Raw genomic sequence first — 12500 nt, 5'->3', positions numbered from 1 at the left:
CACTTCCTATTCAACTGCCTGTATTTAAGGAGTTTCTCTCTTTTCTCGACTGGGGGATCCTACTAAACTGGTTGAAATGAAAAAAATCAGACTATCAACCTTGAGGGAATATCTGCTAGTTTTCAGGGTTTGCGGTTTCAGCCGGTAGGAAGGCACACAAAATAAAAGATGGCTAGCCAGCTGTTTTAACCTCTTGCACCTGGCTCCAGAGCTGGGGCTCACCAGGATTATTCAGTTATTCGTGCTATCTGTGCTTGAATATTTATAGTGTACGATCTAGAGATCCACACAGTGCATTGTAGCATCTCTTTATCCTTTAGTCGTGGGCTTTTAGGACTTTGCCAACATAAACATGTATTCAATAGTTTTCATTTTTATGATAATGAACATAGAGGGTCAATGAAATATAGAGGGAAAAGTCGTAAATCTGCAAAAGTGAAACCTACCCAAGGAACAAAGAAAGGTCAGGTAAACCATCTGTGTAAGTCACAGTAATAGTACCTGCTGTGTGGTTTATGCAGTGATACTGCTTTATTATTCTCTAAAATGAAAGTTATCCGCTAGATCAAGTTAAAACTAAAGGAAAGCTGTGGAGATGGTAAATGGCATTGCATGCATCTTTCAGAATAGGGTGACAGTTGTATTCCTCAATTTTTGAATAGTTTAGGTTTATTTGTAAAGATGGTGCACCATCAAAGAACATATAAAGGGGGCTGAGAAAAATCACTGTTTAATATTGCAGAATTTACTGCTTCCATTCTGACCATAAGCCTAAATTTACACAATGAAATTTGATTATCTCTAATAACAATATTAGATCCTGCACTGGATGGATGAGAATTGAGGTGGTTTTGTTGATTGCAAGGGTTTAATGTTGCATTTCAGAATCTGATGTGGTTTAGCCTCCCTTCCATTAACTGGAAAACCCCTGAGGTTTTACAATTATTTCTTAAAGATAATACATTTAAGATTGCATTGGTAGGCTGAAGAAAAGTCATAAAGGCAAGAAGGGAAGCCCTTAATAACTCTTGAGATTCAGACATGTTCAGCAGTTAGATTGGCTCTGACTTCACCAAGGGTCGACAATGTGTCATTTCCATGAAGCCAAATTGCCCTCTGCCTATATGATATTAATGTGCAAATCAATATTTCAGGGATTAAATTTCCCTTCTTCATTTTTTATGGTTTCTACCTCAATAAGTCTCAAGTCTATTAGAAGAGGCTGGATGATTTAAAATCTTTCACTTCAGAATGGCTTGTCGTAGCCTTGTTTCACAGACTGTTTTTTGGATTTTTGTTATAAGAGACTAAAGGCATTCCAGAGAAGTTGATAGTCAATATAGGGACATGCTCACTGTTGTAAAGCCCTTGTTCGATTAAGAGCTAAAAAGGTATTGAAAATATAATGTATATGTTTATATAATATATATACATTCTACTGCATTAAAAATATTGTGTTAATCATCTATTGATTTATTTCAAAATCAATTGAAGCTCCTTTCTTATTAGTGATTTGTTCAGCATTCTTCAGCCTTGTTGTTAATTTTCTTAAGCAACATGCATGAATTAATCTGCTGGTAGAATGTGTTTTGACTTTTCTTTGAAGCATTTTTAAAATCAGGCATTTTTTACCTATTTAAGCTAAGCCAAGTGGTGTGGACGGTTTAGTATTGTGGTAGAAGCAGGACACTGTTTTCTGCACTTCAAATTCAGCATTGTTTTAATGAAGCTAAGGGGCATTTTATGATTTCTGCTCAGATGCTTATCAGTAATGTTTATTAAGAGTTTCCATTGAATATTCAGGATCAGTTAAAAATTAAAATGGAGCTATCTGATTTGGAAGGAAACAATACATGACAGAAAATTTAAGTCAAAATATGAGGTTATGATTTTATCACATAATCTTGGGAAGGCCCTACTGTCTATCATTTAGTGTTGTTTTATAGTCTTAGACCATCTGGACCAAGTTCCGCACAGCTGCATGAATTTCATATGTGATAGAACATTTTTTCCATTCAGTGTGAAATGTTCCTTCCTAAAAACGTACACCAGACTCGCTTAATTTAGTCTGCTAAAAGAAATGCACATGAAAAAGGACAAAAGGCTCTTTAATCTCTGCAAGCTGTTTGTTTTTCTTCAAGATTCCTGTCTGTTTGGGTTTGAAAAGTCATGTTTATTGAGCAGATGATTCTGAGGTGTGACATTAAGATAATATATGATTTTGTGGTAGTTTCTGCTCTCCTAGTTAATTTGCAGATCTACTTTTTATGCCTGTCAAAACACAGTTAATCTATTCTTATTTACAATTAATCTCGATAAAATTAATCTTAACTATGCCTTAGTCAGTAGCTTAAAATATCTAATTATATTCAATTAACTGCTGTCATAGTAATTAACACTGCTTAATTGCCTCTGCGTATATTTATGTAAAGCTCATTAGTTACTGCTTGCTCTTTTTTCCTTTTCTCATTCCCATTTTTGTGGATCTGAGAGCACAGATGTAAAAAGCAATCTAGTTTTTGACTATTCAGTTCTTGAAAACCCTGTGACAATGGCAATACACGTGTTTGTAACCTGTTATGTGGGTAAATATTTGTGTTTTCATATGCAAAAAGGCTACCAGAGCTGGGTCTCTAAAGAACTTCCAATCCAGCTTCCCCCCCCCCCGTCTTTCTCCTACCCCACCACATACAAAAATGTTTTCTAGCCTGTTGATAGAAATATGAGAAGCCAGGTTAAGCTTTGTGTTTATAAATGAAGAGCTTTTCTGCATCTGCCTTAGGGCTGTACCCAGAAGGCAGAGCCTTGCTGCTCCAAATTCATTCAAAGGGTTAAAGACTTGGACAAGGTTCAAACTGAGAAGCGCCCAGGGAAAGTGCATGTGAATATGTACAAGTTTCATGTAATTAGTGCTTAATTATATTAACATATGCAAATTGTCAACTTAGGAGCTTGTTGAGCTGGCAAAGATCAGCCAGGCACAATTGCTGTATTGTTCTGAAACAATAATGGATTTCAAGTTGGATTGTGAAAACACATAACTAGCTATCTAATTTAACTCATACCATGGTGAAATTTCATTAGTCTCCATGGAGACTGGTTTAATTGTGCTGACTAATGTTCTGGGCTGCAGAATGTCCTAAAAAGAAAGCGTTGTTTGCCTAATCCACCTTACAATGACACTTGTTTGTACATGTTTCCCTTGTGTGAGAATTTGCATATGCAAATAAATAGTTTCTCTGCCCCATTTGTCATGGCTGTTCATTACCCATGAAGAGGACATTGTTACTAGGCTGTTACTGAGTCTCCCAAGACAGGATAGTGTCAACCAGTCCAGCCACATTCTTTCATAATTTGTTTCTGATTAATAGACCAGAGTGAGGCTCATTCTATTCAGGCCTCTGCAAAGGGAAGGTCAGTTCTGTCACTGAAAAGAGTTTCCGCAGCAACTGAAGTTTTTTCTCTGCCTCCCCCTCCCCCTCTTGCTTTGGCTAAAATAATCATATTTAAAATAATATATTCTTGCTCTAAGGAATACCGCCACTAATAATCTCTAGTTTCCTAAAGCAAAAGATAGGAAAATAAAGGAGATTCTGGTATTGGAATATTAATCCTGTTTTTGACAGAAAGGTAAACTGATATAATTGCTTTTCAGTCGAAGGAATGGGGGTTTATACAAGTGTGAAAGCATCGGAAAAGGATTAGCATTTTTTTGCATAATGAAAAGCTCTGTTGAATAGGGCACTGAATGGTTGACTGAATGACTGAGATGAAAGGAAGATGAAAATGCAGGCTCCTCTTTCTTTTTGCCTATGTTCAGCTCTCCCTAAAGTTATGTTTGTCCAAGACTTGAGAAAACACAAGCAGAAGCTCAGATTTTAGCAACTTGCTAAGATGCCCCGTGTTTACAACATCATGTGAAGTAACACGTACAAGAACAGTGCGGTGAAAGGATGAGAAACACAGGTTTGTATGGAGGGGAGCTCCAGGAACATGACAGGCAAACCAAATATTGACTATTGGGTATCGAGGATTCCCAGCACTTTGCTTGGGGGAAAGAAAGAGGGAGGAGGGGGGCCGGCAGAGAGAGAAAGAGCTGCTTTAAAAGTTGCCAATGGAAATTATGCATCAACACATAATAATCTAATAAAAGTTTGGTATTCAAGGAAGCGGGGTTTAGTCAATATCTGTTTTAATTATTAAACTGTTTCTCTTTTGGAAAAAATTATGAATTCTGACTCAGTGCTAAGTGTTTAAGTGGTATAGGAGCCTTGCTGGGGAAAAAATTACTCTGTTCGTTTGCCTTTGAAAACAGAGAAAGCTTACCGAAATAGCAATTGATACATGCACGTAAGGAGCGGGGTTTTCAGCGTGACTGCATCAGCGTTGTTTAAAACATTTGAATTCTGGTAGATTCAGGTGGTGAGAAAGGCCTTGGCCTCCTTCTGCAATCAGTGCTGGCCCCCTCTGCCTCCAGCGGGCTGAGGATCAGGCCCCCAGCCAGGGCTGCAACTGGTTAGCTGTTGACAATGTGATCAGTGCTTCTAATTATGTTCTCTCAACAGTAATTAGGGCAGTTAAAATACCATAAGTGTTGAGCCACTTTTGAAAGTGGGAAGTGGTTCCTTTGTACGTATGTAAATCAAATGCAGTGTGAATAATTATTTGTATGTGTGCATATTAAATAGGATCTCTTTTTTTTCAGGTCAACATAATTACTGATTTAGAGCTACTGTGGAAAACTGTTGGTAGTTAGACTATATATTAACTTGTTTCAGGTATTTTTTTCAATTTGCAGAGCATTTATTTGTAAATGCTTGTTAGTTCAGTATTATTCTGATAAAATTTAAACAGTTGGAGATGCCTCTAAGAAATTAGGATTACTTATGGATAAATGAAGTAAAACTGTAAATGTGGAAGGTTCTCGGGAAGAATAAAGTCACAAAAATTCTCTCTTTTCAGGCAAAGATAGAGACCTTCTAGGAGGTTTTAGTATGTTTTGCTGCTAACTTTATGAAATTCCTTAAAACTTCTTTTAAAGGAATAGGCTTAGGGTATATTCTGTCATTCTGTGAGGATCTTATTAGTGTATTTCCATAAGAAAAATGTGTTAATTTAAAAAATAAATTAATTTATATTTTAAAATATTGTTAACCAAGCACCATGTGTTGTCTCTGGCAAAGTTCCAGCCACTGTAGAACTGGATAACACATGGGTTAATAATAACTTATGTGATGTCTGCATTCTTACTGAATGGGCAGAAACCCAGAAGGCTGAGATACGGGAATTCAAGATTGTAAAGAATAAGATATAACACAAAATATGTTTATCTTAACAGATGCACAGATAGGAGAAACTAAGACACATATGAGTTGCTTTGATCTAGTAGGTAAAACAAACCTAGTAGATTCTTTTTGGTTGTTGTTGAGATTTGTTGTTTTTGAAAGGGTAATAAACAATTTATTGATAGTGGTATTCAGCAGACCTGTAGAGATAAACTGGTTTTGCATAAATAAAAGCAGGAGGTTTACTCTTTAATACATGTCACTCTTCCTTTTTTTAATAGTCACTCTATAGCTGTTTTATACCAGTATTTTCATTATTACTGCAGCTTTCGCCATGTTCCAAACTAACCAGAAAAGTTTGTACCAGACTGAAACATGGCAGGTTTGTTGAGGAATTACTTTTTCTGCTTAAACAAAATATTGTGAGGAATGGTTCAACTAAGTTATATGATCAAAATAAAAGTTTGCCATACCAAAACACTCTGTTTTATGTTGACATTACTCAGAATGAGCTTTCAATTTAAAAAAAAAATAAAAAAGGAGAGAGCAAGAGATATATTTAGACTGTAATTTGTCCAAATTATATTTTATTTGCCTTTGGTATTTTTGAGAACATTTTTAAAGACACTGAGAAACTGGGATCTCTTTACAGACAAATCTAGCATACTTTTTGTACTTACTGTGATCTGATCAGTTGTCCCAGCTCCTAAGAAGGTGTTATAGTCCTTCAGGTCAATAGTTCACAAACTAAAGGCTGTATGTACATGATAGACCGTGGTGAGTCTCAAAACAAACATTTACCGTGTAGAGTGCAGCAGTGTCTGCGGAACAAGTGATGCATACACTAGATATAAATTTAAAACTGTATTTAAATAGATAAACATTCTGTTTCTGCAACAGAGAATCCTTACAAAATGCCTGAGTTGATGTGTGCCTAGGACACATAAAACCAAAAGAACCAGATTCTTGCCATTCACCTCAAACTAAATCAGCAATAACTGCTCTGAAATTAAAGGAGCAATATGGGTGTAAAACTGGCAAGACTGGCAGTTTCGATATCAGTAGATAAAGAATCAGACATGTAGTTACCAGTTGACAATAATCCTATAAAATCAAAAAGGTTTCATCTCCTCTTTTTATACTACAGTTTCCATTTTTTAAGGTGATATGCTTAGTGCAGAAGGCACCAGAGGGGTCTGTAAGAGGTTTTCCAGAGAGGCTGGAGCGGGGGGTCAATTTCCTTCCTTTTACCATGTAAAGCAGAGCTGAGGATCTGTGAGAGGCTGAAGCTGCTGAAGGCTTGCTCCTCCCTGTTTTGACACTGAGGCTGCCTTATAAATTCACCTAATCTGAGATGACAAGGCACCTGTCACTGGTAGTGCTCCAGTGTTTGGGGCACTGATGGAAACCTGGAGTAATCCCAGTTATTTCCACACTTGTTCCAGAAGATGGTAGTGTAACAGATAAGAATAATCTCTTTTTCATAGCAAAAACATTACTTCTTTCTTTCCCTTCATTTGTTGGGGAGGTTCGCTTGATTTTTGGTATTCAGAGGGCCGGAGCTTTCATAAAAAGGGAGGAAGGAAAAGTATCCTTGGATTTGCCAGGTGTTACATTACAGTTTCCAGTGCAGGTGGTTTTTCTGCGTGAGAAACTATGACTGTCCACCTTCAAATAAGCTTCTCCTTGTTTACTACCTAACATTTTACATGCCTTCCCCACTCCAGAAAACAAGGTTCTAAGTGAAAAGTGGTTCCTAAACAGGGAACTTACTCCTGTGGGGTTTACTCAGGTCCTTTTCTATTTTTTTTTTAATTGAAATATGGTTATTGATTTTGTTTACAGCACCAAGGGTTTAAATTAAAGAAAATGTAGCATTTCTAAAATAAATTATTTAGCTGTATGGCATATGTCACCCCTCAATTCCTCAGTTCCTTTGAGTTTTATGAACCAGTCACCAAAAAAATCGTTTTCTTTGCCATTGCAGTGCAGCCATCTCTGGAGTGGGAAGTGTCACCCCATGCACACAAAACCACGAACCACTCTGCTGCAGCACAGCAGTGTGCTTTGGGACTTTTTCCAGCAGTAACAACTGATTTCTGTAGGGAGGGAAAATATGATTTCTCACTGGGTCATCAGCTGGTGCACTGGGACAGACATTTTAGTTCCAGTATCACTGGGGTTTTAAGTCCCAACTGGTCTGGCCTGTGAATTTTTCTCCTGCTTAATGGGTGGTTTCTCCAGTATTGTGGCAGTTTCCAGTTTTGACTGAGGGTCTCTTCCAAAGTCCAGTGCTGCACCTCATCTGTTTCCCCAGGTTTGGGTTAGGCCCTTGCAAAGAAGAGTGTCATCTACTGAGGCACCTGCTGCAATTCCAGCAGCGGCAGGTCAGCTCTGCCAGGCAGCTGCCCCCTGGCCCCGAGGGGAACGCTTGCTGGAATCACAGCTTTTTCCCGAGTGGGTGGAAAGGCAACAAGAGACAATGGAGTAAAAAAATGTTAATATTTAAATATAGCAGAAACTGCGATCTTGGCAATAACTCAGCTATGACAGAGTCAATTCAGCCATCTGGAGATGGTGACATGTCAAAAAGGGGGGGGGCGGGGCACAGAGGAGGGGTTGTGGCAGGGGGAGAGACCTTAAAAATGAAGGATTTCATTCCATGTTGAAATCTATTCTCCACACAGGCTGCTGCTTTAATATTGAACAGCATAGGTCTCTGAATGGTTTTGTCCATCAAAGACCTATATACTGAAACACCTAATGTCTTTCTACAATTGAATTCTAATAGTCATGAACCAGATTTATTTGGCCCAGCACAGAGTTTACTGTTGAAATCAGTTTGGTTTTCAATGTTATCATTATTTAAAAATAGATTTTGAGGCTGTTTGAATTTTTAAAATACATTCAATGGTAATGATTTATAAATGTTCCTGATTTCAACTGTAGCTGTACAGAAGGGTTGAATCTGCTTTCAGCATATTTTTTACATGATTTTAATAATTGGAGGCAAATATATTACATATCTTTTAAGTTCATTTAAAAATCTGTGCAATTTAAACAAACAGTGAATTGTGTAATGGTTTGTCTGGGAATTACTTAGGCTGCAGAGCGTAATAATATTTTATTAGCTGTCATTTGTTTTCAAGGAAGAAAATGGTGATTTTTATGTTGCATGTTACATGAAAACTTGGCATTGAAACAGGACAGTCCCCAAATGTGAATTTCTTAAAAAGCTGGGACTGGAGTTGCCCAAAAGGTGAAGACTTGAGAAAAACTGGGGTAGGTAATTTCTTTCCTGAAATGAAGCAGGGTACAGATTAGGAGCCATTAAGGTTTGCCAGGAGTTGCTGGTCATAGAAGCCTGTTTAAGTGCTCACTGTCAACAAGGAAATCATGGGCAGCACTTAAAGTGGCTCACCTCTGATTTATTCATAAACCTCACACGAGCACTTGGCTTTGTTCTTGCTCTGGTAAGGGGGAACTGATGCCAATAAGAACAGGAATAAAGAGCTTCTTGCATGGTCCAAAAGTGAATAGCACTTTATCTCAAAGCACGACCTCCATTCCCAAGATCTGTTGTGTTACAGTTGACTCCGCTAGATGTGTATTCTCAGATGAATTGCTAGAATACGTTACAACAAATATATACTTTGTAAACCCTCTAGATGTAACAAGAACCGTGTAACTGGAACTTAGGTTCTAACTTGACAGAAAGGTTGTGGTATTCTTAGGAAACTGAGAGATTTCCGTTTCAGACAGTGCTTTATGTTGGTGTTTTTAATGTGAGTCAGAAAACAGTGTGATTATGTGGCTGTGATTCAAACAAAAATTTTATATTCTTTAAGGGATTTATTTGAGAAACATATTTTGATAAAAGCAGACACACAGAAATGTGAAATGATTCAGAGACTAAAAAGGAAAAAAAAGGGTCGACTTTGTTTTTAGGCATATTTGATGGCTGCTGCTTTATTTTTGTTTCTCTAAAAAAGGCAAAGTAGTGCTCACAGTCTGCAATGGGGGAAGGGACCTTTCGAAGACGGTCAACTGCCATGTTTGCACTGGGGCAGAGGTTGAGTACAGTTACTTAAATCCCCAGAGAAACATTTAGCTAACGCTAGACTCTTTCTGATCCTGTCCGAGTCTGGTTTTCTTTCTGCTTTTTAATGAAGTTTGTTTGTTGCTATGTTTAGGTTATGTTTTTAAACTGACTTGCATTTTCACAACAGATTTGACCAAAAGAGTCATAATGGAAGACAGTGATGAGAGTTAATGATATGTCTTTGATAAAGCAGTCCTCGTGTGCAATCTGATCACAGCCATCAGCTCATTTGTCATGGCTGAAGTGAAAATGTCAGGACCAATGAGTGTATCAGTGCTGAAGGGGGCGAAAGGGCTTTTGGAGACACTTTTGTGCTGGGAGTGGGCCATAGCTTAGATGCAGCTCTAGGGAAATACTGGGATTAGCCAACTCTGTGCACAAATCCCTAGCATAACAGAATTAGTTGGGAAAATGAGGTTTGTTAGGGAAAAAAAATCTGTAGAACTGCTCTAGGCTGCAGCCCAGGAACTATGAAAAGCAGTAAAGCATTTTATTAAAATAATTTTAGCAATGTGAATGTGCACACATTCCAATGAAAATCACAATTGGTAGCCAACATATTAACAAAACATATGCATTTTGAGTATGTACGTGGGTTTGCTTCTAGAATAAAAAAAATACAGTCTTTGCAATCTTAAAAGAAGGTTTACTGAATTTGACACTGTACAAATTAACACAGCATTTAAATATGAACTGATGCTGATGATCTTTTTGCATGGGTTAGTTCAAATAAAATATAAGGGTAGTCTCCCTGCTGTAGATGCTCGAGGTGTAATTCATACTACAAAAACATGTTGATTGCCAAACTGGGATTCTTGTATGGCTAGCCTCTTCTCTCTTTGACTAGTCTGTACCAGATGCTTTTGAAAAATATCATTGTAGGCAGATGTAGGATAACCTATTGAATATACCTGCCGTGGCAAGATTTCAAATGCAAATTTTTTAGTCCCCTGGAAAATAAGATTTAATATCCCTTACAGTTTTTGTTTTTGTTTTGTTCACATTCATTACGATAACTCTGGATAATTTTGGCAGCCAATTTCCATTCTGTTTTTAACCTTGATATATTCACAATTTCAGTGGTATCCTTCAGCAGTGAATCCTACTATCTAACCCCTTTGCCCCTCTCATCACTGGGTTTTAATTTGTCACAGCTTAGCCTTCTTGGAAACCTGCTACTTGTCTTCTGGAAAGCTTTGTCTTGCTTCCTGTTACATACCTAGGAAGAGCAGGGTGCTTTTCCCCGCTGCATTGTCCATAAAAATGCTGAATCATTAATTCTTTCAGGTGGGCATCCTACTTGCCAGATCTATTCAGCTCATGTGAACCAGGTGTTTAATCAGGTAATCCCATTACCTGCACTATGCCAGCCCAAGAGGAGTCAGTGGGCGCGAGTTATTCCATCTTCAGTGTGTGGAGAAGTTACTGAGAATTGTCCTAATACTAGATGTGTTTAGCTAATTGTCTGTCTGGCTATACCAGTTACTAATGGCTGTTTATCTGTGGAAGGAATATTTACCTGTGTTCAGTACTACAGAACTGGGGGTTTTGGCTTTACAGATGCATGCTGAGGGGGTTCAGTAGACTGCCAGCACTGGGCTATGAGCAATTTTTCCTTTGTTTGGTGCTGCTGCAAGTTTACCATATTTCCTTTGGTTTTAATGGAAGGCTGAGAAGAAGATTAAGTTTGTTATCGGCCCCATCGTATCACTGATCTGGTAGGTGCCACCATTACGCAAGGCCTTCGAAAGGGAGCAGAGCGTGTCAGCAGACAGCACCAGCCCACGCTGTGCTCTGGATTATTAGCGTGTCTGCATCGCTACTGTGCAATGCACAGTGTTTGTCCATGGAAAGCTTTCACTTCCTTTTCCTTTCCCAAAACTTGGGCATAAATCTGGGAGCAGGCAGAATTAGTGCACATGCTTATTGGACAGAGTGGAGAGCAGGGGATGTGTGGCAGAGCCTTAGGCTGTGGCTCAGATACCAGGCAATTGCCTCTGGGAAGCCCAAGTTTCCTTGCAGCAGGCTTGCAGCTAGCATGTGAAACTACCTTTTATGCTCATGGGCTTCAGGCCCATGGTCCTTCTGGGCCTTCTCATGCTATGAACGTGGCCACAGGGACTAAAGATACCAGGTAACCTTGAGTTTGGCTTAGAAATATGTAGTAAAGCGGCAGCCACCACCCGTTAAATCCCAAACACTTCTCTGTTTATGCGTGTCAGTGTGAGTGGCAGCAGCAAAGTAATTTATTTAATCTAGCTGGTACTTATCTTTGTTAGAAGTCACCTGCAGATTTCTTCCATTTCATGTACTGTGAATTGTCCTTTTTCAGATAATGTGCTTGTACAGCCTTTTTTTTTTTGTTTAATTCTATTGATTTACAATATTGAAGTGATATATCTGATACCTGTTTCCTGCACTTTGACTGTATGTAGTCAAAGAAGCTGATGGGATTCTTCCCTCCCTTCCACAAGACTTTAGCTGTTTTAAATGTATAATTATAATTGCATGTCATTTGATAGCTGCACTAATTGCTGCCAACCATTGTCTGTTTGCACTTAATGCTGAAACCTGATCAACATCCTGCTTTGGTTGATGTTTGGTGGTAAACTTTAATTAACTCTTATTGCATTGAAGAAGAGCTCAGTCTCTGTGCTAACTAATCATTTACCTTCATTATGTCCTGACAGCTCCACTTGTTCCTGGTACTAATAGATACACTAGTCAGTAAATAAACCTGCAAACCTTCATGCCTTGAAGTTGTTCCACATTGATATTTTGTTGCTTAAAGTATAATGGTGTAAAGATAATTATTTCAGTTAGTTTTGTATCTCTGCTTTTCCACACACTGATCTCAAATTGCCTTTTTCATGCCAGACAATATAATTTTAATAGTAACTGTAGATTTAAGATAACATTATTCCTTCGGCATACATGCATCTTTTGAATCAATACAATTAAGCTTGTCTCCTGTTGGAATTCTTGTAATTATTTTTCTTGAAATACTTTTCCTGTAATGATATTGAAGTTAAAGTAATCAGGTTACTGGCAGATCATGTAAAATTCAACTCAAAATTGCTGGCTGCTTGATTTTAATTTGTCTGACATCAAGT

General features: G+C 38.0%; 1 protein-coding gene across 7 annotated transcripts in view; it reads left to right on the top strand.

Annotated features, from left to right (window-relative positions):
- Nucleotides 1-12500, top strand: part of ZFHX4 (zinc finger homeobox 4) — a 149007-nt gene that overhangs the window by 3148 nt on the left and 133359 nt on the right. For 2 of the 7 annotated variants that reach the window (XM_032701679.1, XM_032701660.1), the window contains exons 2-3: nt 3821-3966; nt 4706-4778. The exons of 3 other annotated variants lie outside the window; for them this stretch is intronic. The gene's annotated coding sequence lies outside the window, so the exon portion shown is untranslated. The remainder of the gene's footprint in view (nt 1-3820; nt 3967-4705; nt 4779-12500) is intronic. 2 more of the 7 variants (XM_032701690.1, XM_032701670.1) reach the window with 2 other exon arrangements.

Source organism: Chiroxiphia lanceolata, chromosome 1, assembly GCF_009829145.1.
Source record: "Chiroxiphia lanceolata isolate bChiLan1 chromosome 1, bChiLan1.pri, whole genome shotgun sequence".
Classification (NCBI taxonomy): Eukaryota; Metazoa; Chordata; class Aves; order Passeriformes; family Pipridae; genus Chiroxiphia; species Chiroxiphia lanceolata.
This window is presented reverse-complemented; position numbering and strand designations above follow the sequence as displayed.